The sequence below is a fragment of the Anabrus simplex genome, chromosome 3 (genome assembly GCF_040414725.1).
Source record: "Anabrus simplex isolate iqAnaSimp1 chromosome 3, ASM4041472v1, whole genome shotgun sequence".
NCBI classification, from domain to species: domain Eukaryota; kingdom Metazoa; phylum Arthropoda; class Insecta; order Orthoptera; family Tettigoniidae; genus Anabrus; species Anabrus simplex.
In genome coordinates this window covers 234,285,501-234,308,490 of record NC_090267.1, presented here as the reverse complement: position 1 = coordinate 234,308,490, position 22,990 = coordinate 234,285,501, and the positions used below count along the sequence as shown (strand labels likewise).

Below are 22,990 nucleotides of genomic sequence, written 5' to 3'. Positions count from 1 at the left end.
TATTCACGCTGAGTGAAATGGTAGTTTAGGGGAAGGCCTAAAATTAAATTCTCAAATATTTATATTATTAGTGGTCCTATCGATAAACATTACATAACTAAAGTTACACAGAATTTGCCGTAGCGGCTACGATAACCGAGATATTCATAAATTTCGATTTTTGTTGCTAAGTCCACATCAACGCCGAGCCACGAGAAAATAGGTGCACAGAATTTATTGAAAATCGGTATATAGAGTCGAGGAAGAAGAAACTATAGTCTAAGCTATAAACAATTTTACTGACCCTGGATGAAATTGTAGTTTAGGGGTAGCACCTAAAATTTAATTTTTAAATACCCTACCTCTGCTATTGGTCCTATAGAAAAGTACTACATAACAAAAGTTATAGGGAACACAATTTCACCGCGTTCGATAGCTGCAGTCGCTTAAGTGCGGCCTGTGTCCAGTAATCGGGAGATAGTGGGTTCGAGCCCCACTGTCGGCAGCCCTGAAGATGATTTTCCGTGGTTTCCCATTTTCACACCAGGCAAATGCCGGGGCTGTACCTTAATTAAGGCCACGGCCGCTTCCTTCCACTTTCTAGGCCTTTCCTATCCCATCGTCGCCAAAGACCTATCTCTGTCGGTACGATGTAAAACAAATAGCAAAAAAAGAATACAATTTCCGATCATTAAGAGTAGTATATCACAGTCGGAAGAAAATTAAATGTGAAGGCCTGCAATATCGAAAGCACATAATACTGAACAACAATACCATTACATTGACCATTGTTAGTTGTGATGTTCTTTGCCTCTTATGGTGCCCTCAACTCCGATTGATTACTGTTGCGTGTAGAAGAGCCTGACTGAATATTGGCGGAAAATAGCTGGGGAGTTAGGGAACTTTTTTCTTTAGCATGCTATTCCTCTAGTTCATACATTGTCTGATACTTCTGGTACTTAACACACTGGTTAATCATAGTATTCCAGCTATTCGATCCCTACTCTGACGCGGTGTTTTGAATAAGCAGTGTGCACATTTGGCAGAGGCTCACTTAGTAATAGTAGTATGACCTGGTCTAGAATTACAATTTAGGCCTGTTCCAAATTATAGCACTACAATTCACTAAACAATTCAAAATTCAACCCTGAAAAGAGCCGTTTCTTAAGAAAAGCATCTTTCTCTTCACTTTTATTAAATTCTACATCATTATATTCCAAATTAGCAGTGAAGAGGGGTTTTCTCTTCTGGCTTGGAGAAAAATTTGCCTCCAAGTCTGGCATTATAATGAAAATTCCTCAACCTGATTGTGACTGATGGTAGGCAAGCGGGCCTACCATTACAATGAAAACTCCCTAACTCAATCTTCAAATGAGAAAAGACTTTTGGTGACTTCCCCGTCGCGTTTCTAGGGTAACATTAAGAGCTATGCAATATAATACAACCTTGCTCACAAGGTGTACACTACCTAACCTAGAATTCTGTATACAATGTAGAATTCCGTAGCGAAGTACGGGTACATCATCTAGTATTGTTATATAATAATATTAATAATAATAATAATAATAATAATAATAATAATAATATCTTCAGCTACCGTGTAGAGACTTTTAAATTTAACGCCGCCTTCTAGGTTGCCGGCTCGTCAATTTGGAAATTCCATTCGGCGATCTACAACTAAGGCCGTATTCACCAACATCAGTTACTTTTGCTGTTATCTTAGATTTCCAAATTCCAACTTTATCTTCATATTGTCATCTTCCCTACTTTTATAAACGCCACTCAAACTTATTCGTCTACTAATGTCATTCCACGCCATCTCTCCGCTGACAGCTCGGAACATACCACTTAGTCGAGCAGCTCGTCTTCTTTCTCCCAATTCTTCCCAGCCCAAACTTTGCAACATTTTTGTAACGCTACTCTTTTGTCGTAAATCACCCAGAACAAATCGGACTGCTTTTCTTTGAATTTTTTCCAGTTCCTGAATCAGGTAATCCTGGTGAGGGTCCCATACACTGGAACCATACTCTAGTTGGGGTCTTACCAGAGACTTATATGCCCTCTCCTTTACATCCATACTACAACCCCAATAATCCACATCTACGCTCGTTTCTTGAAAAGTATTGTGCTAATCAAAGGACACCAGATGAATTTACCCTTAGGAAGAGCTATTTACTTTCAATGCACGCTTCTGTCGTGGATTCAATACAATCTGATATAGGAGAGAACTGTGTTTGGATATCGGTAGGTGAAACAACCGATTCGTGTGGTCGATACATTGCGAACTTCATAGTGGGTAAATTATCTTCTGAAGAATCCGGTAAATCTCATTTACTTTCGTGCAAAGTGCTAGAAAAATCCATCCACGCTACAGTTGCAAGATTTGTTAACGATTCCCTGCGACTTCTGTGGCTTAGTGAATCGGAGATTGATTGTTACAAAGTGCGCCTTTTTGGCACAGATGCAGCTTCGTATATGACGAAAGCTGGTCAGTCACTTCGAGTATTTTTCTCCAAATCGCATCAATGTCACATGTTTGGCCCATGGATGGCATCGTATTGCAGAAAAGATACGTACGGTACTCTCTTTCCATCTTTCAACAAAGTATTTTCAAGTGGGAAAAATTCTGTTCCTAAAAGCACCAGCTCGTGTACTGTTGTACAAAACTCATCTTCCTGAGGCTTCTCTTCCGCCGGAACCTGTTCTAACAAGATGAGGAACTTGGTTATTCGCAATATTGTTCTACCAGGAGAATTTAAATCAAGTGAAAGGTATAGTTAAAAGTATTTATAATAGCCATACTGCGTGTGTTCGTGAAGCAAAGTGCGCATTTGAATCTAAAACTGTATATAAACGTATCACTTTCGTCCATGTGCATGATTCGTCACTTTCGAAGGCGATTAAGGGCCTAGAATCTCGCGGTGCACCCCTAGAGAATCCCTTCAGTGAATTCAAAACACCCATTAGTTCTTTAAATGATGTCCGTGGTGAAACCGTAGACAAAAGTTAAAAGGAAACTCAATGCGGTGTTGGACTCAAAACCAGGACTGAACAAGATTCAATCCATAAGCAACTACATAAGTCAAATCAGGCAGTCTTTGCCAGAATAATATTCCGAGCAGTCGTTGCCAGTGAACAAGTATAGGCATGCAGGGCTTGGCTAGAAATGAAAGTATCCGAAGTCGGAACTCCAGATGGCCAAGCGTATGGTGGCGTGCCAGATGCGACCGTGCCGCATGCGACCCATGCCACTAGCGACCGCATAATCTGTAACCGTGCCGGATGCGACCGGCGTTGACAAGCAAATTGTCATTTGATAAGTTGTGCCATCACCCAAGATAAGCTAAGCTAAACGAAGTGCAATGCCATTTCAATAAGTCCTATAAGCAGCTACTGCCCCTACTTTACATAACACTTCTGGGGGAAACTCGTTTTACAGTACGAAACATGGTGATGCGTTTACGTTTTTATCGGGCGAGTTGGCCATGCGGTTAGAGGCGCGCGGCCCTGAGCTTGTATCCGGGAGATAGTGGGTTTGAATCCCACTGTCGGCAGCCCTGAAGATGGTTTTCCGTGGTTTCCCATTTTCACACCAGGCAAATGCTGGGGCTGTACTTTAATTAAGACCAGGGCCACTTCCTTCCCATTCCTAGCTCTTTCCTATCCCATCGTCGCCTTAAGACCTGTCTGTGTCGGTGTGACGTAATGCCACTAGCAATAAAAATATCCTAATTCTCTGAAATTATTTACGACTTAGGCCTACTTATTTATCGTGTCCTATTAATACCAGGAGTGTCCGAGGACGTGTTCGGCTTGCCTGGTGCAGGTCTTTCTACCTGACTCCCTTGGGCGGCCTGCGCGTCTGGATGTGGGGTTATGATAATGAAGTAGGGAGAGATGAAACCAGGTTTCGGAACGTAGCCTATTCCTCTCGAATAATACCAAGGGGTCTGCTCAACGCTTTACGTCTCCATCGGACGGCCGAATCACCATCAACAGCATCATATCCCCTCACTCCATTTGAACACTGCGAAAAGGTTTGTATTTGAATCCCGGCTTTTGGCATGCAATCTAGTGATTAGAAACTGTCTACCACCAACTTTCCTACCCTGCCGGCCAACATTCTGATGGTGAATTTTTTTTTCATCCGGGCTAAGTGGCTCAGACGGTTGAGATGCTGGTCGTCCGAATCGAACTTGGCAGGTTCGATCCTGGCTCAGTCCGGCGGTATTTGAACGTGCTCAAATACGTCAGCTTTGTGTCGGTGGATTTACTGGCACGTAAAACAAGTCTTGCGGGACTAAATTCCGGCACCTCGGCGTCTCCTTAAACCATAAAAGTAGTTAATGGGACGTAAAGCCAGCAACATTATTAAATTTTTCTTTCGACCAATGGCACTCGAACCTGCTAACAACGGTGTCAGACCTTTATTTTAGAAAAGACCAAGTTAGCTACTTATAAGCGATGTGCCACTTGGTGACAGCCCTTAATGCAGATCAACTGTAAGTGATTGATGGGTCGTATGCGGCACGGTGCTTATCCGCTCGGTCGCTATTGGCACGATAATGGCCGGGTCGCATCCCGCACGGTCGCATCTGGCACGTAACCAAGCGTATAGGAACTAAAAATAAAAATAAAAATTAAAATTAAAATTAAAATTAAAATTAAAATTAAAATTAAAATAAAAATGTTGATGCGGCTCTTACACCGTATAAGCCACTTACGTTAGTGCGCACGCCAAGCAGTTGTTGGCGTAGCGGTAAGATCTCGGACTCGTAATTCGATAGTCGTGGGTTCGACTCCCTGTGCGGAGAATGTTTTTTCTGTCAACTTTTATATTATTCATTTTCCAGTTAAGCAAAAAGGTGAATAATTCATTTATTTATTTATTTATTTATTTATACGCAAAAGGCATTGAAAAGGTAAAAAATTGGGATATCATTGTCAGACTTTTTTCTACCTGCGCAAAGAATCTATTGTTTGTATACAGTCGGCAGGAACAACCTTTACTTGTCAGGTGGAAACGAATCCTACAGCGAAACGACTATTCACGTTTATGGCACATTCCCCAAGATGGGAGATAGCCAATAAAGGAGAAAGAAAGAAGAATTTCTGTTTGAACACATCGGGAAAGTTCGCAACTCCAAATTTGCTACAATTGTGCGCTCATTAAAAAATGACGTCCTATATGCCTTTTTCATATAAATAAATAAAATAAATTAAAATAAATGCTTCTTACTTGGTTGAACGAATCCATCCTGTTTCAGATGGTATTCTCAATGAATGTGTCCGTAGTCGGTGCTTACGTGGCGATAATTATTGTCTGTTTAATTATAACTTCCTTAGAAGAATATCTGAGACTACAGAGGAGCCAAGTCTTAGTAAACGATGCCTGGAAGAGTATGAAATGAAAGTTAAAAGAAAAGGCATGACTCAATGAGGTTTTGAACCTTCACTGCTCCGTGTAGCTTGTCCACGTGCACCTAACATGCATAATTCCGCTTAGCTACTTTTTGCGCGAACATCTAGCTACTACAACTCTGTATTCACGAGGTGAGCAAAAGTTCTCGCTTCGTAAAGTTATTGATGTGTTACAGCCTTACGGTCCAATTTTATGACTATTGAACGCTGTAACAATAGTAATTACATGACGTAAGCTATCATATCTGCTGCACAGTATTTGCCTGCCAGAGATTATAAAATACTGCGAAAAACACGTTTCTATCAATTTCGGTGTGATGAGACTATACAAAATGGCGGTGAATTGACATGTTCGTAATTAGTCCTAACCTATCACGTGTTCCATGATACCGTGACCACCCTTTTCTATCAAAAGAAAATGGCATCTTCAACCAATCAGGTGCGCAGTTCTCTACCGACAGTACAGTGCAGTAACATTTCGTAAAAATGATTGGAGTATTGGACTCCGCTCTACATAAAATGGCACAGTGATTTTGAGATGGGCCTCACTTACAGCCTCTTGCGCCGTTTTTGCATTGTGCGCGGAAGTCCATATCGGGTTACCTGCACATACTGTAAGATGTTGCGCAAGATAGGATTAAAGGGGCCCATAGACGTGCAATATTATTACGCAATATCGGAGTTTGTGCAATATAATTGACAGTGTGTATTTAATATTGAAGGGTTGTGCAATATATTGTACGAAATCTAAAAAGTTTGAAATATATTGCGCAAATCACAAAATACTGTGCCGTGTGTTGGCAATATTGTGCAATATCGCGTCCTCCCGCCAGTTGGTATCAACAAATGGGGGAGAACGTATCGTGATGGCAGACAAACAGGTGATGAAAAAGTTTATTTTGGAGTTTATCGAAGCCTTCCGGCTCTATGGGACATAGTAATCGCGTTAAAAAAAAGGTGAACAGAACGAGGTGCTTATTGAGAAATATCGCGAAAAATACCCGAACGCCGACAAGCAAAAAGTTATTTTAAAAAATCAGTTCTCTGCGTACAAACTTCCGGAAGGAAGTGAAGCGACTTCGTGATACAGAAAAGTGTGTTCACCAAATAAAATGCCGGCATAGACTGACTATATATTGCCAAGTATATTGTACGTCTATGGCCGCTTTTGCACAATATATTGCACAACCCGCAATATTATCTCCACACGATTCTATCTATTGCACAAACCTGAATATTGTGCAATAATATTGTATGTCTGTGGGCAGCTAACAATATATTGTACAATCCATTTTTCGCAATAATATTGTACGTCTATGGGCCCCTTAAGAGACATTTACTTCCTAGCTGTTTGCATGTATTCGGGAAAAAATAGGGGCAGCTTTACCACCGGTACCTAGAATTCCGTATACAATGTCGAATTCCGTAGCGAAGCACAGGTACACGAGCTAGTTTCTAAATATTTTTGAGTGTGATTTGATAATTAAGTTGTTTCTTCTAAGGTATAATTCTGTAAACATATATTTTCTTTTTCAGGTAGTTTATAAATGTATTTATTCAAAATTAGTTTCGTCAGACTAAAGAACCTGATAGTTATATATTAACCGAGTCGATACTGAAACTAGATGGCTTCAGATATCACACATTCCATGGTTTTCCATTTTCACACCAGACAAATGCTGAGGCTGTTCCTTAATTAAGGCCACGGTCACTTCTTTCCCACTCCTAGCCCTTTCCTAACCCATCGTCGCCATCCGTGTCGGTGCGACGTAAAGTAACTTGTAAATATATCACACAGAAAAATAAATCACAACTAATTGTCCGAGACATCAACGCGGGCGGAGATGCCATCGCTTATTAAATATATATGGTAAATTCAAGTACCGTACGTTCTGTTTCAAGTGGGAGGGAATGCACTGGCCGATTAATTGTAAAAGTTTTTTCTTTCTGCGCCGGGTTTTGCGGGAACACCTGTTATGTTAGTCAGGTCCGGTCAGCTTAGCCTGCGTATGTGTTTATTAGAATTAGTTTAGTCCCACCACGTGCGTCAGTTCAGTCCCGTACGTATGTCAGTAACTCCCACTTAATCTACTTAGTCTACTATATACTTACGTCATTAGAAGAATATTCTCCAGCGTTGGCCCTTACTTCCACTTGTTTCGGAGCTTCGTGAGTTGCAGCTATCGATTTAAGGAGAGGAAGTTGTACCTTTGCCCGAGTTCGATAAATCGTGCGTGTGATAAGTCTTACGTCCACAGCTGTCAAAGCTGCGATGTCACCTTCTTCTAAAGCACCAAGTATAAGATTTGATGGCCGAGAAGTAATATCAACTGTAGCTTTACGTTTTAAAGAATTACTCAGCTGTTGTCTTTTGAGTAGCAGTTCATCAGGTTTTTCATGATTGTGCGGTGTTAAGTTTCGAACAAAATGTTTCGTATCACTTAGAACAAAATATGACTTACAGTTTTTGGCACAGCATATCCATCGCTGATTATTGTTAGCGAGTGGCTTGTGATACCGAAATTTGAACCCGTCGATCACGCACAATGTTTTCCCTTTCTCACTCAGCATAAGTTCCATGGTGAGCGGTCTATTGCTTTGGTGCGACGGAACCGGACTGATCACTGCAAGTTACACTCCACTGCCAATTCCACTTCTATTTCTTCTGTCCTGGCCTTTTTCCCAGTTGTCTGGGATGGGCACTAACTTCCGTTAAGCCCATTTTTACGGCAGCATGCCCTTCCTGACGCCAACCCTATGTGGAGGGATGTTTTCACTATTGCGTGTTCCTGTGGTTGATTAGAGCTAGCTCTCAACACGAGCCGAGGCAATGCAGCGCAAGGATCTCGGCTGACGTACGACCTCGGACCAAACTGACACTCAAGATATCTCAACCATATCAGTTACAAGCGAAGCAGTCATAGCATACTTTTTCCATCTCTACATACATACAGTACATCAATACGATTTTGGGACAGATGTACTTTCCCTAGTCACTAGCTCGAAAATAATGGCTCACAAAAATAAAAACAGTTGGAGCACATTGGTATACGCAGGGGTCAAACTAGATGAATGCATGGCACCACGCCTGTCTTCTATAGAATCGACAGCCCCCCCCCATAAAAGCAAAGCAGAACTTACTTCATTATGTATGACAAACTCGTTTCCGAAATTTTTACTACCCACAGGGGAAAAGCAAGTTATGGACGCATGGATATCGATAACAGGTCAAGCAACTTGCCGAGTTAATTCGTTCTTGACAGGTACAACTAGTTAATCGGAACACCTAAAGGCTGTAGTACCTGGATATTTTATGTCCAGAACATGACTTAATGCGCAGATGAAACAAATCCAAAAACAAGTCACAATGTATGTAAAGTGTTCAACCCGGAGGCTGGTTTGGACCTTAACAGCTCCGCCACCAGCCGTCATAGGTGGCTGAAGAGGTGTACTAATGAAATGCTGAGTGATATAGTTTCCTGTTGCTTTTCGCACGGAGCCAGAAGTTGTTATTAACCGGGAGAGTTGGCCGCGCGGTAGAGGCGCGCAACTGTGAGCTTGCATCCGAGAGAGAGAGGGTTCGAACCCCACTGTCGGCAGCCCTGAAGATGGTTTCCGTGGTTTCCCATTTTAACACCAGGCAAATGCTGGGCCTGTACCTTAATTAAGGCCACGGCCGCTTCCTTCCCACTCCTAGTCCTTCCTTTTCCCATCGTCGCCTTAAGACCTATGTGTGATGGTCCGGTGTAAAGCCAATTGTAAAAAAAAAAAAAAAAAAAAAAAAAAAAAGTTGCTATTACATATCAGTCTGCCAAGCCCACTGGATTGTGTGCACCAACCGAGCCTATGAGCGACATTTTCACACCATTCATAACAGGGACTGGCTGCATTGGGAATGGCATTACTAGCATCCCTCATACCTCAGTCACTTTCATTTTTCAAACACAAGGATGAGACTGAGACAGATCGGTGAAAGTAACACAATTGTTCTAGCCCACACCTGAAGACTGTGCACTGTAAACACAAGGTCTTGCCAGCAAAGTCATAACACAGTCTAATTGGGCATAATATCTATATATATAAAATAAGAGTTTTTGTCTGTACATTGCTCAGAATTTGAAAAGAATGGTAATTCTGCTTCGGTCATGTCAGCAGTAACAAGGAAATGCACTCTTTAATTTTCCGTAATTTCTGTCTGTCTGTCTGTCTGTCTGTCTGTCTGTCTGTCTGTCTGTATGTATGTATGTATGTACACGCATCACTAGAAAACGCCTATAGAGAATTTAATGAAAATCGGTATGCAAAGTCGGGGAATAAGTCGCTATAATCTGAGCCATAAATAATTTTATTCACGCTGATAGAAATGGTAGTTTAGGGGAATGCTTAAAATTTAATACTCAAATATTTATGTTATTAGTGGTCCTATCTTATTAAAAATTGGTATACAAAGTCGGGGAGTAAGTCGCTACAATCTCAGCCATAAATAATTTTATTCACGCTGATAGAAATGGTAGTTTAGAGGAAGGCCTAAAATTTAATTCTCAAATATTTATATTATTAGTGGTCGTATCGAAAAATACTACATAACCAAAGTTGTACAGAATTACATTTCCGACCATTTATGTCGTATACATTTTTACCGTACCGGCTATGATAACACAGATATTCATGAATTTGTATTTTTGTTGCTAAGTCCATATCGACGCCGAGCCACGAGAAAATGGGTTAATAAAAATCGGTATCTTATAGAGTCAGGAAATAATAAACTACAGTCTAAGATATAAACAATTTTATTCACCCTGGATGAAATAGTAGTTTAGGGGAAGGCACCTAAATTTTAATTTTTAAATTCCTGTGTTTTTGGTCCTATCGAAAAGTATTACATAACAAAAGTTACAGAGAATACAATTTCCATTCATTTATGTGTTATTCAGTTTTACCGTACCGACTATGATGATTGGTATTTCAGAGTCGGAAGAAAACTTAATGTGAAGGCCTACAATGTCGAAAGCTCATAACATTGATCAACAATAACATTACATTGACCAAGACAGACTCCAATCCTCAGACCGTAATATAAAAAAAAAGACATGGCGGCCGAAATGGCCGGATTACTGGTATTGGCTAACACGAAAATATCACGTACATATTATATAAACGGCGGTAAATTAACATGATCAATGTAACATCATAGGAAAAATCATTTTTACACGTATGAAAACTCTTCGCCAACAAGAACCACATATGTTCTACTAGAAAAGAGACCAACAAGCTGATTATTTAGAAATTTCGATTCGTCAAATAACGCTTTTTCTTAGATTTAACTTCGCTGGATAGATGAAAATACATGATACCACTGTTAAAATGATACTTCTAACATCATTTTGATGTTTCAAAATAAATTAAGGTACGAAATTCCTCGATTTATTCGCTCTCATGAGAACTGTGAAACACAATTTGTTGCCTTAATTTTGAAGTAGTGGACAATTTCTTAAATTTAGCACCCAATGAATGGGAAGTACACCCGAAATAATAATGTTATTGGCTTTAATTCAAACTAACTACATTTGTTACGGTTTTCGGAGACGTCGAAGTGCCGAAACTTACTCCTGAAGTAGTTCTTTTACATGCCAGTAAAACTACCGACACGACGCTGACGTATGTGAGCACTTTCAAATACCACCGGACTGATCCAGGAACGAATCTGCCAACTTGGGGTCAGAAGGCCAGCGCCTTAACCGTCTGAGTCACTCAGCCCAAGTACACACGAAATGATTATGTTAACCCAATGAACGGCTCTGGTAATGTTAACATAATGTTGACATATGGCATAACAGCACTTCACACAATGACAGTAAACTTAGTAATGAAACGTTCAGACACTGAAGATACCTGTATAATAGGTTTTTACCCATTAACGAACATGAGTGCAAAAACTCTATTGACTAAACATTGATATTTAACCACATGCACGAGCTTCAGTTCGGCGCAGTCTGCTTGATAACAGATAACCACAGCATGAATCGGAAGGTGCTGGTAGTGTAAAACCCTACGTTACAAACCCAGCTATTCCCTCTAAGTCACTATTTTTTCTGTGTAACAGTATACAGATTGCTCTAACTGTCACACTGTTTTGTTATACTCCAAGATTCAGTCAAACATTTCCGCAGGCAAAGCACAAATGATTGTAAAATAAACTTGCATCTAAATCACTAGGCACTTTGAAGCACATAGACACTGACGGAATAACACAATATCAATTATATACTGTCTAAATTAATATTTTTCATGGAACACGAATAGTTTGGAAGTAGAGAAATGGCTTCCCTAACCTCAGACTTATTCTCAAAATGATGTATGCACGCTACAGTTTTGTCATGGACTTCAAAATAATCACGATGTATAATCCTAATCCATTTCTATCTTAATGTTCTATTCCGTAGGAACATGAGTGCACTAGGTGGACCAGGTTTTAGTCTAACTATGGCAGTGCCTCTCATACAACTACTCTTAATTGGTAGAAACACGATCAAAATAAGCATATTCTCACATTGCTGCGTATAATTTCAGATCGTATGTGTCCACTGACTCATATAAATACTCTCGCACACTTATATTCTACAAAGAAATTAACATTTATCGCCAACTTTCATAAAATTACACAGGCTATGTACGATAACAACAAACCAAAACAAACCCCGATTTCCAACAATTCCGGCTACTCGATTCGCCATCTTTGAACGATCGAGAGTAGCATTAAGGTCTGGGGATTGGAGTCGGTCTTGCACTGACCATTGATTGTTGTGATGTTATTTGTCTCTTATGCTGCCTCTCAAACTGATAGATGGGATTAGGCTGCGTACCGAGTATAATAGCCTGACTGAATATTGGCGGGAAATAGCCGGGGAGTTAGAAAACTTTCTTCTTTAGCATGCCATTCCTCTGGTTCATACATTTTCTGACACAGCTGGTACGTAACACACTAGTTCTTCACAGTAATCCAGTTATTCGTAGTGATGGGCTAGCGACGAGTAGAATCGAGTAATGTGCTCTTAGAATCGGTATTACTCGACTCCAGACTCGAGTCCAAGCATACTGGTGTCGCTATCTGTGGACATGCCTTAGAACTAAAATCTACTGTACTGGAGTGCACGGCATTCAGGGTCACCCACAGAATATTTTTGTGGTGTGGAGTGCAATATGTTTTCTGCTGATGATTGATGTTGTTCAGTCATCGGTCGTCAATAATTCGATTGTTATGATTATTATTATCATCATCATAGGCACTAAAGGTTGTGACTTACTAACAAACTGTCAGCTGTTTAGCTAGAACAGAATGACGTTCTGTCCGCTGATTTGCTGCGTGAACGTACGTCACATTCTGGACGCCTCATCTTAATACCCGACATTATATCTGCCGAAAGTAAGATGTACATATAAACTGCTGTAATTCACCTGTTCCCCCGGACGATTGTAGGCTTTGGCACGGTTAGCAATAGGCTATGGTTACAATAAATCTGTCATACTACCGATCATATTAGCACATCTACGCCCGTGTATATGCATAATGGCTACATGAGATATAATTTACCAGTAGCGAAGCAATACAATGTGTGCAGAAATACCGTCTATAGTCTACAAATAGCACATGTTACCGGGCGAGTTGGCCGTGCGCGTAGAGGCGCGCGGCTGTGAGCTTGCATCCGGGAGATAGTAGGTTCGAATCCCACTATCGGCAGCCCTGAAGATGGTTTTCCGTGGTTTCCCATTTTCACACCAGGCAAATGCTGGGGCTGTACCTTAATTAAGGCCACGGCCGCTTCCTTCCAACTCCTAGGCCTTTCCTATCCCATCGTCGCCATAAGACCTATCTGTGTCGGTGCGACGTAAACCCCTAGCAAAAAAAAAAATAGCACATGTTTAAAATACACTAATTACAACATACATACCGTGACAGGGATTTGAAATAATAATAATAATAATAATGTTATAACTTTTACGTCCAAGTACGTACATTTGTATGGTTTTCGGGGATGCCGAGGTACCGCATTTAGTCCCCCGGGAGATATTTTACGTCCCAATAATTCTACCGACACTAGGTTGACGTATTTGAGCACCTTCAAATACTACCGGAATAAACCAGTATCGAACCGGCCAAGTTGGGCTATGAAGGCCAGATAAGCTATGTTATCAATATTAGAATAGATGGCATATTCAGTGAAGTGTGTGCGAGACGCCGTAAACGGATATTTTCATATCTTATTATGCGTATTAAGTGGCATTATTATCGTTCTCAAGTAATTATCAAATTTAGGTTATTCCTTTTCCGCATTCATTCAGTTTTTTCATATCGTACCGCGCTGTCGCAATCCCATAAACCCTCAGCGACCGCTTGTACGCATGCTTCATCCATCTACGAGCCGGCGAGTGAGCGAACGTGTGACGTCATGCTATCATCGAGCCTTCGCAAGCGAAGCGAGTCCGAGCCTGGACTCGAAAGAATCGAGTACCGCGATTCCAGGCATCACTCGCGCACATCACTAGTTATTCGATCCCTACTCTGACGCGCTGTTTTGAATGAGCAGTGTGCATACTTAAGGCAGAGGCTGACTTAGTAGTAGTAGTAGTAGTAGTAGTAGTAGTAGTAGTAGTAGTAGTAGTAGTAGTAGTAGTAGTATGGCCTGGTCTAGAATAACAATTTAGGCCTATTCCGAATTATAGCACCACAATTCACTAAATAACTCAAAATTCAACTCTGAAAAGAGCTTAAGGTCTGGGGAAAAGCTTCTATGACGCCATGGTCAAGAAGCTTAAGAAAAGCTTCTTCCTCTTCGTTTTTATTAAATTCTACATTCATTTTACTCCATATTATCAGTGAAGAGGGGGTTCTCCTCTGGCTTGGAGGAACGATTTGCATCCAAGTCAGATATATTTTTCCGCCGCCAGTGTAGTGAACTTGATATTTTCCGACTCATCGGGTACTCCTAGGAAACAAATTAGTAAAAGGGCATAGTTTTTGCCCTGAGAGTCTTCACTATTCGACCCTCTCCCCGATGAAGCGTGTTCACGAATCACGGCTGTCTGCGGCTTGGTCATTCCAGCTCTGGAACTTTGGTCTGTTAGATCGGCAGTGTAGTCCTGTTCGTTAAAAATGAGAAAATGTATGGTGTTTCATTTGATCGAGTATTTCATATGAAAGCATTGCTTTTAATCGAACCATTCCTACTGACGTCATTGTAATGTATGTTCATTTCAGTTGGGAAAACCACAAAGGCAGTCTTTCTGAGGATGTAAATAGGCAGGCGGAGAGTGAGTGTCTACCATTATAATGAAAACTCCCCAACCTTATTGTGACTGATGGTATGCAAGCGGGTCTACCATTACAGTAAAAATTCCCTAAGTCAGTCTTCATATAAGAAAAGATGTTTGGTGACTTCCCCATCGCGTTTCTAGGGTAACGTTAAGAGCTATACAATTTAATACTATCTTGCTCACGACGTGTACGCTAGAATTCCGCATACAATGTAGAATTCCGCATCGAAGCGCGGGTACATCAGCTAGTATTATATATAATCGTCTCTCTGTAATTTTTTTATATTAACCTATATTAACCTGATACTTGGTTTTTATACCGGACAGGACAAATAATAGGCTATGTCGTGTTCTATTTAATTTGTCTATTACTGAGTCTCAAGAAAACGGATAGGGGGATTTTCGTTAAACGTTGCATTTAGCGGGTGACCTCGCGGTAGACATAGCAACCACTGAGCAACAATTAGCTCCACTTCCTAAGCTTGAGCAGCGCCGTGCTCATAATCAAACCGCGTAAATATGTTCCTATTAAAACCAACATACAATTAGGCGGCCGTGAGAACTGGTGGTAGAATGATGATGATGCTTGTTGTTTTAAGGGGCCTAAGATGGTAGAATGAATTCGTGTTTCAAGGTACTTACATATTATGTTAGACATGGCTGTAATCTTTCTCTCAAAAATGACTAAATATCGATAGATTTCACAAACACAACGAACGATACCTCACGGTACATGCACCATGCCCCAGTCTTGAATTATCTGGTTATACAGGGTCATCGAAAACAACACCCAAATTTTTACAATTTTCTGGTTCAAGTAATATAAACATACTGAGGCCAGTATAGTCTTAAAGTGAAGAGAAAAGACTAGAGATTTTTTACATACCTTAATAAGTTTTTGCAGAACATTTTGGATAGTAGTCTTAGGTATTCCTAATTCCAAACTCCGCTGCGCAATAGATTTCTTCGGATTTCTGACATACGACAAGCGAATACGCTCAACATTAACCTGTGATGTTCTTGGCCGCCCTGGTGATTTTCCTTTGGTTATACATCCTGTTTCTTTAAACTGATTGTACCATCGGTGAATGGTTTTATTGTCCGGTGCATCGCGACACTTGTAAGTAGTTCTAAATTTACGTTGAACAAGCACATTTGATTTGAATTCCGCGAACCAAAGCGCACACTGAACTTTCTGCTGGATAGTCCACATCTTACTGACTTAGCCAAACAGCACGCGTGCAGTGGCGCTATTCATAGCGAGGGTTACATCACCCGGTCAAGGTCAATGTCAGGCAACTACTACAAGCAGCGGTTTACAAAAACAACCTCCCTTCTTTCCTCTTTAGTTCAAGGCTGTAATCACCTCAACATATACATCCAACTTGAAGCATCAACTTTTAATAATATGGGTATTCTTTTTCGATGATCTTGTACTATATTTACCTAGAGTTGCCAGCACTTGATGACGAAAAGTAGCTAAAATTGATTGCCAAAATGACTGCAAGCAGTCGCTGTAATTTTTTTTTTTTGCTAGGGGCTTTACGTCGCACCGACACAGATAGGTCTTATGGCGACGATGGGATAGGAAAGGCCTAGGAGTTGGAAGGAAGCGGCCGTGGCCTTAATTAAGGTACAGCCCCAGAATTTGCCTGGTGTGAAAATGGGAAACCACGGAAAACCATCTTCAGGGCTGCCGATAGTGGGATTCGAACCTACTATCTCCCGGATGCAAGCTCAGAGCCGCGCGCCTCTACGCGCACGGCCAACTCGCCCGGTCGCTGTAATTTGTATGAGGGTCAATCATGAGAGTGTAGGTTCACATACACGTAGAAAAACGTGTTTTGAGAGTAGTGGCCGAGGGTGAAAGAGAAATATATATATACAAATCGTTTTAAATAATAATGAACTCGCTTAACAAATATATACATAATTATCCTCCGTGGTAGAGTGTCGACCTCCAAATCCCGGCAGAGGTAGTCGTATTTTTGAAGGACGGAAAAAAGTCCATTCGACACACCATGTCGTACGATGTCGGTATATTTTGTGACATATCTGGTGTTCACCCGAAAGAAAACTCAGCCATAGTCGCCCAAGAGAGATTTGGTTTACTCTGACACATAGGCCTAGAGTACAATGTGGCGTCAATATTCACAAGAAGGAAGCTAGAAGGCGTCAAATTAAAATGCCTCCACACGGTAGCTGAGGTCATAGATTATTATTATTATTATTATTATTATTATTATTATTATTATTATTAATTTCTTAACCTCTTTGGTTTTTCCCTCAGACTTAGCGAGGGATTCCACCTCTACCGCCTCAAGGGCAGTATCCTGGAGCGAAAGACTTTGGGTATGGAATACAACTGGGGAGGAGGACCAATACCTCGTCCAGGCTGCCTCACTTGCTAGGCTGAAGAGGGGCCCTGTGGCGGGATGGGAAGATTGGAAGGGATAGAAAGAAGAGGGAAGGAAGCGTCCGTGGCCTTAAGTTATGTACCATCCCGGCATTTGCCTGGCGGAGAAGTGGGGAAACCACGAAAAACCACTTCGAGGATGGCTGAGGTGGGAATCGAACCCCCTCTACTCAGCTGACCTCCCAAGGCTGACTGGATCCCGTTCCAGCCCTCGTACCACTCTTCAAATTTTGTGGCAGAGCCGGGAATCGAACCCGGGCCTCCGGGGGTGGCAGCTAATTACCGGCTCCGTGGCTAAATGGTTAGAGTGCTGGCCTTTGGTCCAGAGGATCCCGAGTTCGATTCCCGATGGGGTCGGGGATTTTAAACATAATTGGCTCGGGGGCTGGATATGTGTGCCGTCTTCATCAATAGAATACATCATAGGCAGAGCCCCATCCTAACAGATGCGCAGGCTGCCTATTCGGCGTCAACTCGGAAGACCTGCATCAGTCCTCTTCGGAGTCCACACGCCATTATTATTATTATTATTATTATTATTATTATTATTATTATTATTATTATTATTATTATTATTATTATTATTATTCTAGAAGCACTTGAGGTAACCGTTGATTTTTCCGATAAGGTGTAAGTTGCGCTTGTGCCAACAAATCAAAGAATTTCCGGCGGGACCTCACACGTAAAAACAAGTTTTGACACGGCTTAGTCCAAAACTTCCGCTCAAAATTGCTGACAAGATTTTGGTTTTCAATTTGCGTGTCTTTGTTTTAAACGATGTTGACCTGACTGAACACACGCTCGAGTTCAATGTTTGAATGAGGCAAAATTAGGTCCAAAAGAACAAACAAGACCAGTTCTAAGCAGAGATCCACTGCAGCATCTTTTATATTGATATAATTCTGGCCAAAATTAAATCATAGAGGACCTGTTTACCCACTTACGAAAACTTATACTCCTAATTTTAAACTTTATCAATACGCCTTTCAAATCATAAAGCTAAGCCTTGCTAGGCTTCTTAACTGTTTTAACTTCATTCACGCTTACAGGGGGAGGTTTGGGCGCATGGGTGACCGATTCGATCCATCTTTGGTACACATGACCAGGAGTGTAACAGGTGAAAGTAGTAAGGCGCAATTCTCAGCCGTTTCCGAGAAATTAATTAATGAAAAATTGCAGTGCGCTTATGTGCAAGTTATGTTTGCGAAAAAGACACCGAGCTCGTTACGCAGTGGCAGACCCTCCGATGAGGGTGGGCGGCATCTGCCATGTGTAGGTAACTGCGTGTATTGTGGAGGAGGATGGTGTTATGTGTGGTGTGTGAGTTGCAGGGATGTTGGGGACAGCACAAACACCATGTCCCCGAGGTAAGCAAATTAACCATTTAACATTAAAATTTGCGACCCTGTCGGCAACTGAACCCGGGGCCCTCTGAACCGAAGAACACTGAGCTGACCATTCAGCCAAGCAGCCGGACTCAATAATCGTTGACGTCGTGGCAAATGGTGGGGGCGTCAGCCATTTTGAGTTGAAATCGTGATGATCGGGGCTCTGTGTTAAACTCAAGCCATAGCGTATCGAAGAGGAAGTGCGACATCATCACGAGTTACCGTGGACCGCCGCACAGATGGCACTGCCATCCACAGTGATGTCTGAGCGCGAGGATAACAGAGGCATTATCGGGACTACTACTTCAAAATCTACTAAGAAACTCAAGCATGCAACTTACGTTTGAAAATGATTTCATCTGCTGGGCACTTTGGAATATTTCCTGGATGATTTCGCTGCCATCTGCGACGTTAGAGCTATCTTCAACTGCTGAGGATACAGGTTGATCACTATCACTGATATTTACGATCTGTTCAGGGCTTTTATTAGAGAAATCTCTTCGTGTGGATTGCCTGTTCGTGGGGAAGTTACGTTTATTAACTGCCTTAGAAATATACTTGGGTAGATTAGGAAATATGTGAGGAAATGCATCTGGTTTTAATTTCCAGCGCTGTCTTGGTATCTCTACTCTTTCACCATTCACCGTAAACGAGTCTACTTTTACTAGAAAGTCATCGCAAAAATGAATGTCACACACGAAACAGTTATGAGTTAATTTTCGGTCTTTCCTATGGATAGCCTTTTCCCATTTCAGTAAAACACCTCTCTCTTTAGGGGGCCTAAAGAAATGCCTACCTGAAGACGATCGGTCATATCCAGATCTGCAGCCGGGTACAAAACACGAGGGCATGATGTGATAGTTTCCTCCCGCACTGATGTACGTTGCCTTATAGCACAATAGCGACGAAGACCGAGGTATTTAAAACATAACACTGCTCACACCACTCAATCGTGAATACACTAATAATGCAAACTGTCGAAACATCTCTGATAGCGACAATAATGAGCAATAAAAATTACTACATCTGAAGGCGAATATAACGCGGGCTAATGGCCAAGGGTCTCTGTTGACATCGCAATTACCGAGCTCGATAGCTGCAGTCGCTTAAGTGCGGCCAGTATCCTAGGCCTCTCCTATACCACCGTCGCCGGAAGACATATCTGTGTCGGTGCGACGTAAAACAAATAACAAAAAAAAAAAAAACATCGCAATCGCCTGGGCTGCCACCAAGCGGGTGTCCCACCAACCTCTTGAGCTCTCTATTACGGGCGAACGGAAAAGATGCCGCACTTCCTCCTCGATACGCTATGTTCAAGCCAAAATATCCCTTCGTCTTTGTGCTATCTTGGAACTCCACAACCATTTAGCAGGTTGATATGATTCAATTTTTTGTCTTGATATATTTGTGATTTATTTAATTCAATCCATAGTATAGTAAAGTACATACAGTATTACGATGCAGATAATAATAGAACATGATCAAAAGCAAACTAACATCACCACTCACCAGTGGCGTGCACTGAACCCCATCTACCCCAGCGCTGCTGGTGTAAATAATTTTGTGTTTACATTTTTTTATTATTCCTTAGAACGCTTTGTACAAAGTTTAAAAAATTGCGAATATATAAAGTGGCCCATAGACGTGCAATATTATTGCACAATATCGGTGTTTGTGCAATAAAATTGATAGTGTGTATTTAATATTGAAGGGTTGTGCAATATATTGTACGAAATCAAGAAAGTTTGAAATATATTGAGCAAATCGCAAAATACTGTGCTGTGTGTTGGCAATATTGTGCAATATCCCGTCCTCCCGCCAGTTGGTATCAATAAGCGTTGCAGAAGGTATCGTGATGGCAGGCAAAAAGGAGGAGAAAAAGTTTATTTTGGAGTTTATCGAAGTGTACCATGGCCTTCCGGCTCTGTGGGACGTTAAGAGCAAAGCGAGGAATTCACCATAAATTCACCATTCATGCGCAGAAAGTTTCGAAAATCATTTGGTTCCCATTCTCTCAGTTTATTGAGTAAAGTTTCAGGAGTGTACTTTTCTCTGTCTAGAAACCACTGTTTGGCCCTTGTGCTTCTTTTCCGTTTCTGCTTCTTTTTGGCACTTACGCCCACGGCGATCAAAACGCAGCAAAGATAAGTGTCACTCAATATAATCACCAAATAAAATACTGGCATGGACTGACTATATATTGCAACGCATATTGTACGTCTATGACCGCTTTGCACAATATATTGCACAACTATCAATATTATCTCCACACGATTCTATTTATTGCACACACCGAGCTCGATAGCTGCAGTCGCTTAAGTGTGGCCAGTATCCAGTATTCGGGAGATAGTAGGTTCGAACCCCACTATCGGCAGCCCTGAAAATGGTTTTTCCGTGGTTTCCCATTTTCACACCAGGCAAATGCCGGGGCTGTACCTTAATTAAGGCCACGGCCGCTTCCTTCCCACTCCTAGCCCTTCCTTGTCCCATCGTCGCCATAAGACCTATCTGTGTCGGTGCGACGTTAAGCAACTAGAAAAAAAATATTGCACAAACTCGATTTTTGTGCAATAATATTGTACGTCTATATGCAGCTAACAATATATTGTACAATCCATTTTGCGCAATAATATTGCACGTCTATGGGCCCCTTAAGCCAAGTACAGCTGTCTCGACAATCCGCTCGCACTACCGCAATTCAGCTTCTCCAGCGAGCTGGATTTCCTACCCCAGCGAAATGTAAGTCGCGTGAAGCTTCCTTGTCCTGGAAGCGGGGCGGGACTGTGGGTCCTCCCCCGACAGCAATTTACGGCGACAAGCCAGCTAGCTTAGGTAAGGGACGTTAGTTTTAATACTTCACACTCGAAGTATTCAGCGCCACACACTAGAGACTACAGGAAAAATATCAACATGTTAACAGTATAGCACATCGTCTTGCTAATAAAAGTAGAGCCAGTTTATGAAATCAATTCTAATATAGAAGAACATATTTTATTTTTGGATTTCGGCATGTATAAAGTTTTTTGAGCAATTCATTGATGGCACGTGTAGAGTATGTTTTCCGATAGCCGCAGAAAAGTATTTAGATTGCCCAGCATGAACACAGAGCTAAGCGCGAAGTAAAAGAATTTTGTATAGTGGTATATAGTGAAGTTTTGTAGTGTTCCTCTTGGATTATGGGTGAAGTTTTCGTGAGTTCTGTGCCATTCTTTATTAATATAACGTGTGTTATACGTCGTGACGAATATTTTCCCTCGTTTGTCGTTGATGCACGTTTACTCAGTAAGCGAGCGAAACTATAAAACTTCGGCGACGGTAAAATACCAGTAAAATACCAGTTAAATTTTGCTGATTCAGGTTTTTTCAGTAAAAAACAAATATTTAGTCCCAGGAAGTCACGAAGCGTCATCGGGTGAAACTGTAAGTACATTGTTTAAAATCTGCTCTATGTTAAGTTATGATGGTGTCGTCACTGCCGTAAATATCTATTTGGAAATACGTGCGAGTGTGTGGTTGAAAATATTCCTGAAAAACCTTTCTCAGGTAGACCTTTCCACGAAAAATGCAGCCTTATAAAATTGTAATGTTGATTTTAGAGAGTGTAGTGAGGCTACGTTTGCTTACATTAAATATATATATTTGCAGCTGGGGTAACGGATGTGTTCACCGCACGCCACTGCTACTTACAACGAGAAATTGCTTTACCCGTTGACTCACGATTTCATTCACAGACAGTCTACCAATGACTGATCATTCTTTCTGATTTTAGCCCTCGATTGTTTCAGGCTCTTCGAATTCTGCAAGTAGCTCAATTGATTTTCAGAGTTTCTCTCGTTGATTATAGGGTTGAGGACATCAAAAAGGAATGCAAAGAGATCTAAAAAAAAATATTTGCAGAAACAAGCAGCTAAAATATTGAGACTATCTACAGGCAAATTTACACCAGTAGAAAAAGGAAGGTCCGCCTCTGTGGTGTGGTGGTTAGTGTGATTAGCTGTCACCCCCGGAGGCCCGGGTTCGATTCCCGGCTCTGCCACGAAATTTGAAAAGTGGTACGAGGACTGGAAAGGGATTCACTCAGCCTCAGGAGGTCAACTGAGTAGAGGGTGTTCGATTCCCACACCCGCCATCCTCGAAGTCGGTTTTCGTGGTTTCCCACTTCTTCTGCAAGCAAATGTCGGGATAGTACCTAACTTAAGGCCACGGCCGCTTCCTTCCCTATCCCTTCCAATCGTCCCATCCCCTACAAGGTCCCTGTTCATTTTAACAGGTGAGGCCACCTGGGCGAGATAATGGTCTTCCTCCCCAGTTGTATCCCCGGCCAAATGTGTTACGCTCCAGGACACTGCCCTTGAGGACTAAGAAAGAAAGGAAGAAAAAACCAGGAAGGACTGTACGTGTTCCCATACCAGACGTCGACTCTATTGGAGGTTCTCACCGACATAAATAACTATATTCATACTGTAACCTTAAA

General features: G+C 41.5%; 1 protein-coding gene across 6 annotated transcripts in view; it reads right to left on the bottom strand.

Moving 5' to 3' along the window:
* LOC136866181 (piggyBac transposable element-derived protein 3) overlaps positions 1-22,990 on the bottom strand; it is a 217,174-nt gene that overhangs the window by 113,101 nt on the left and 81,083 nt on the right. The window contains exon 1 of one of the 6 annotated variants that reach the window (XR_010859502.2): positions 15,599-15,915. The exons of the other annotated variants lie outside the window; for them this stretch is intronic. The gene's annotated coding sequence lies outside the window, so the exon portion shown is untranslated. Of the gene's footprint in view, positions 1-15,598; positions 15,916-22,990 lie in introns of those variants that run through there. 6 annotated transcript variants of the gene reach the window in all.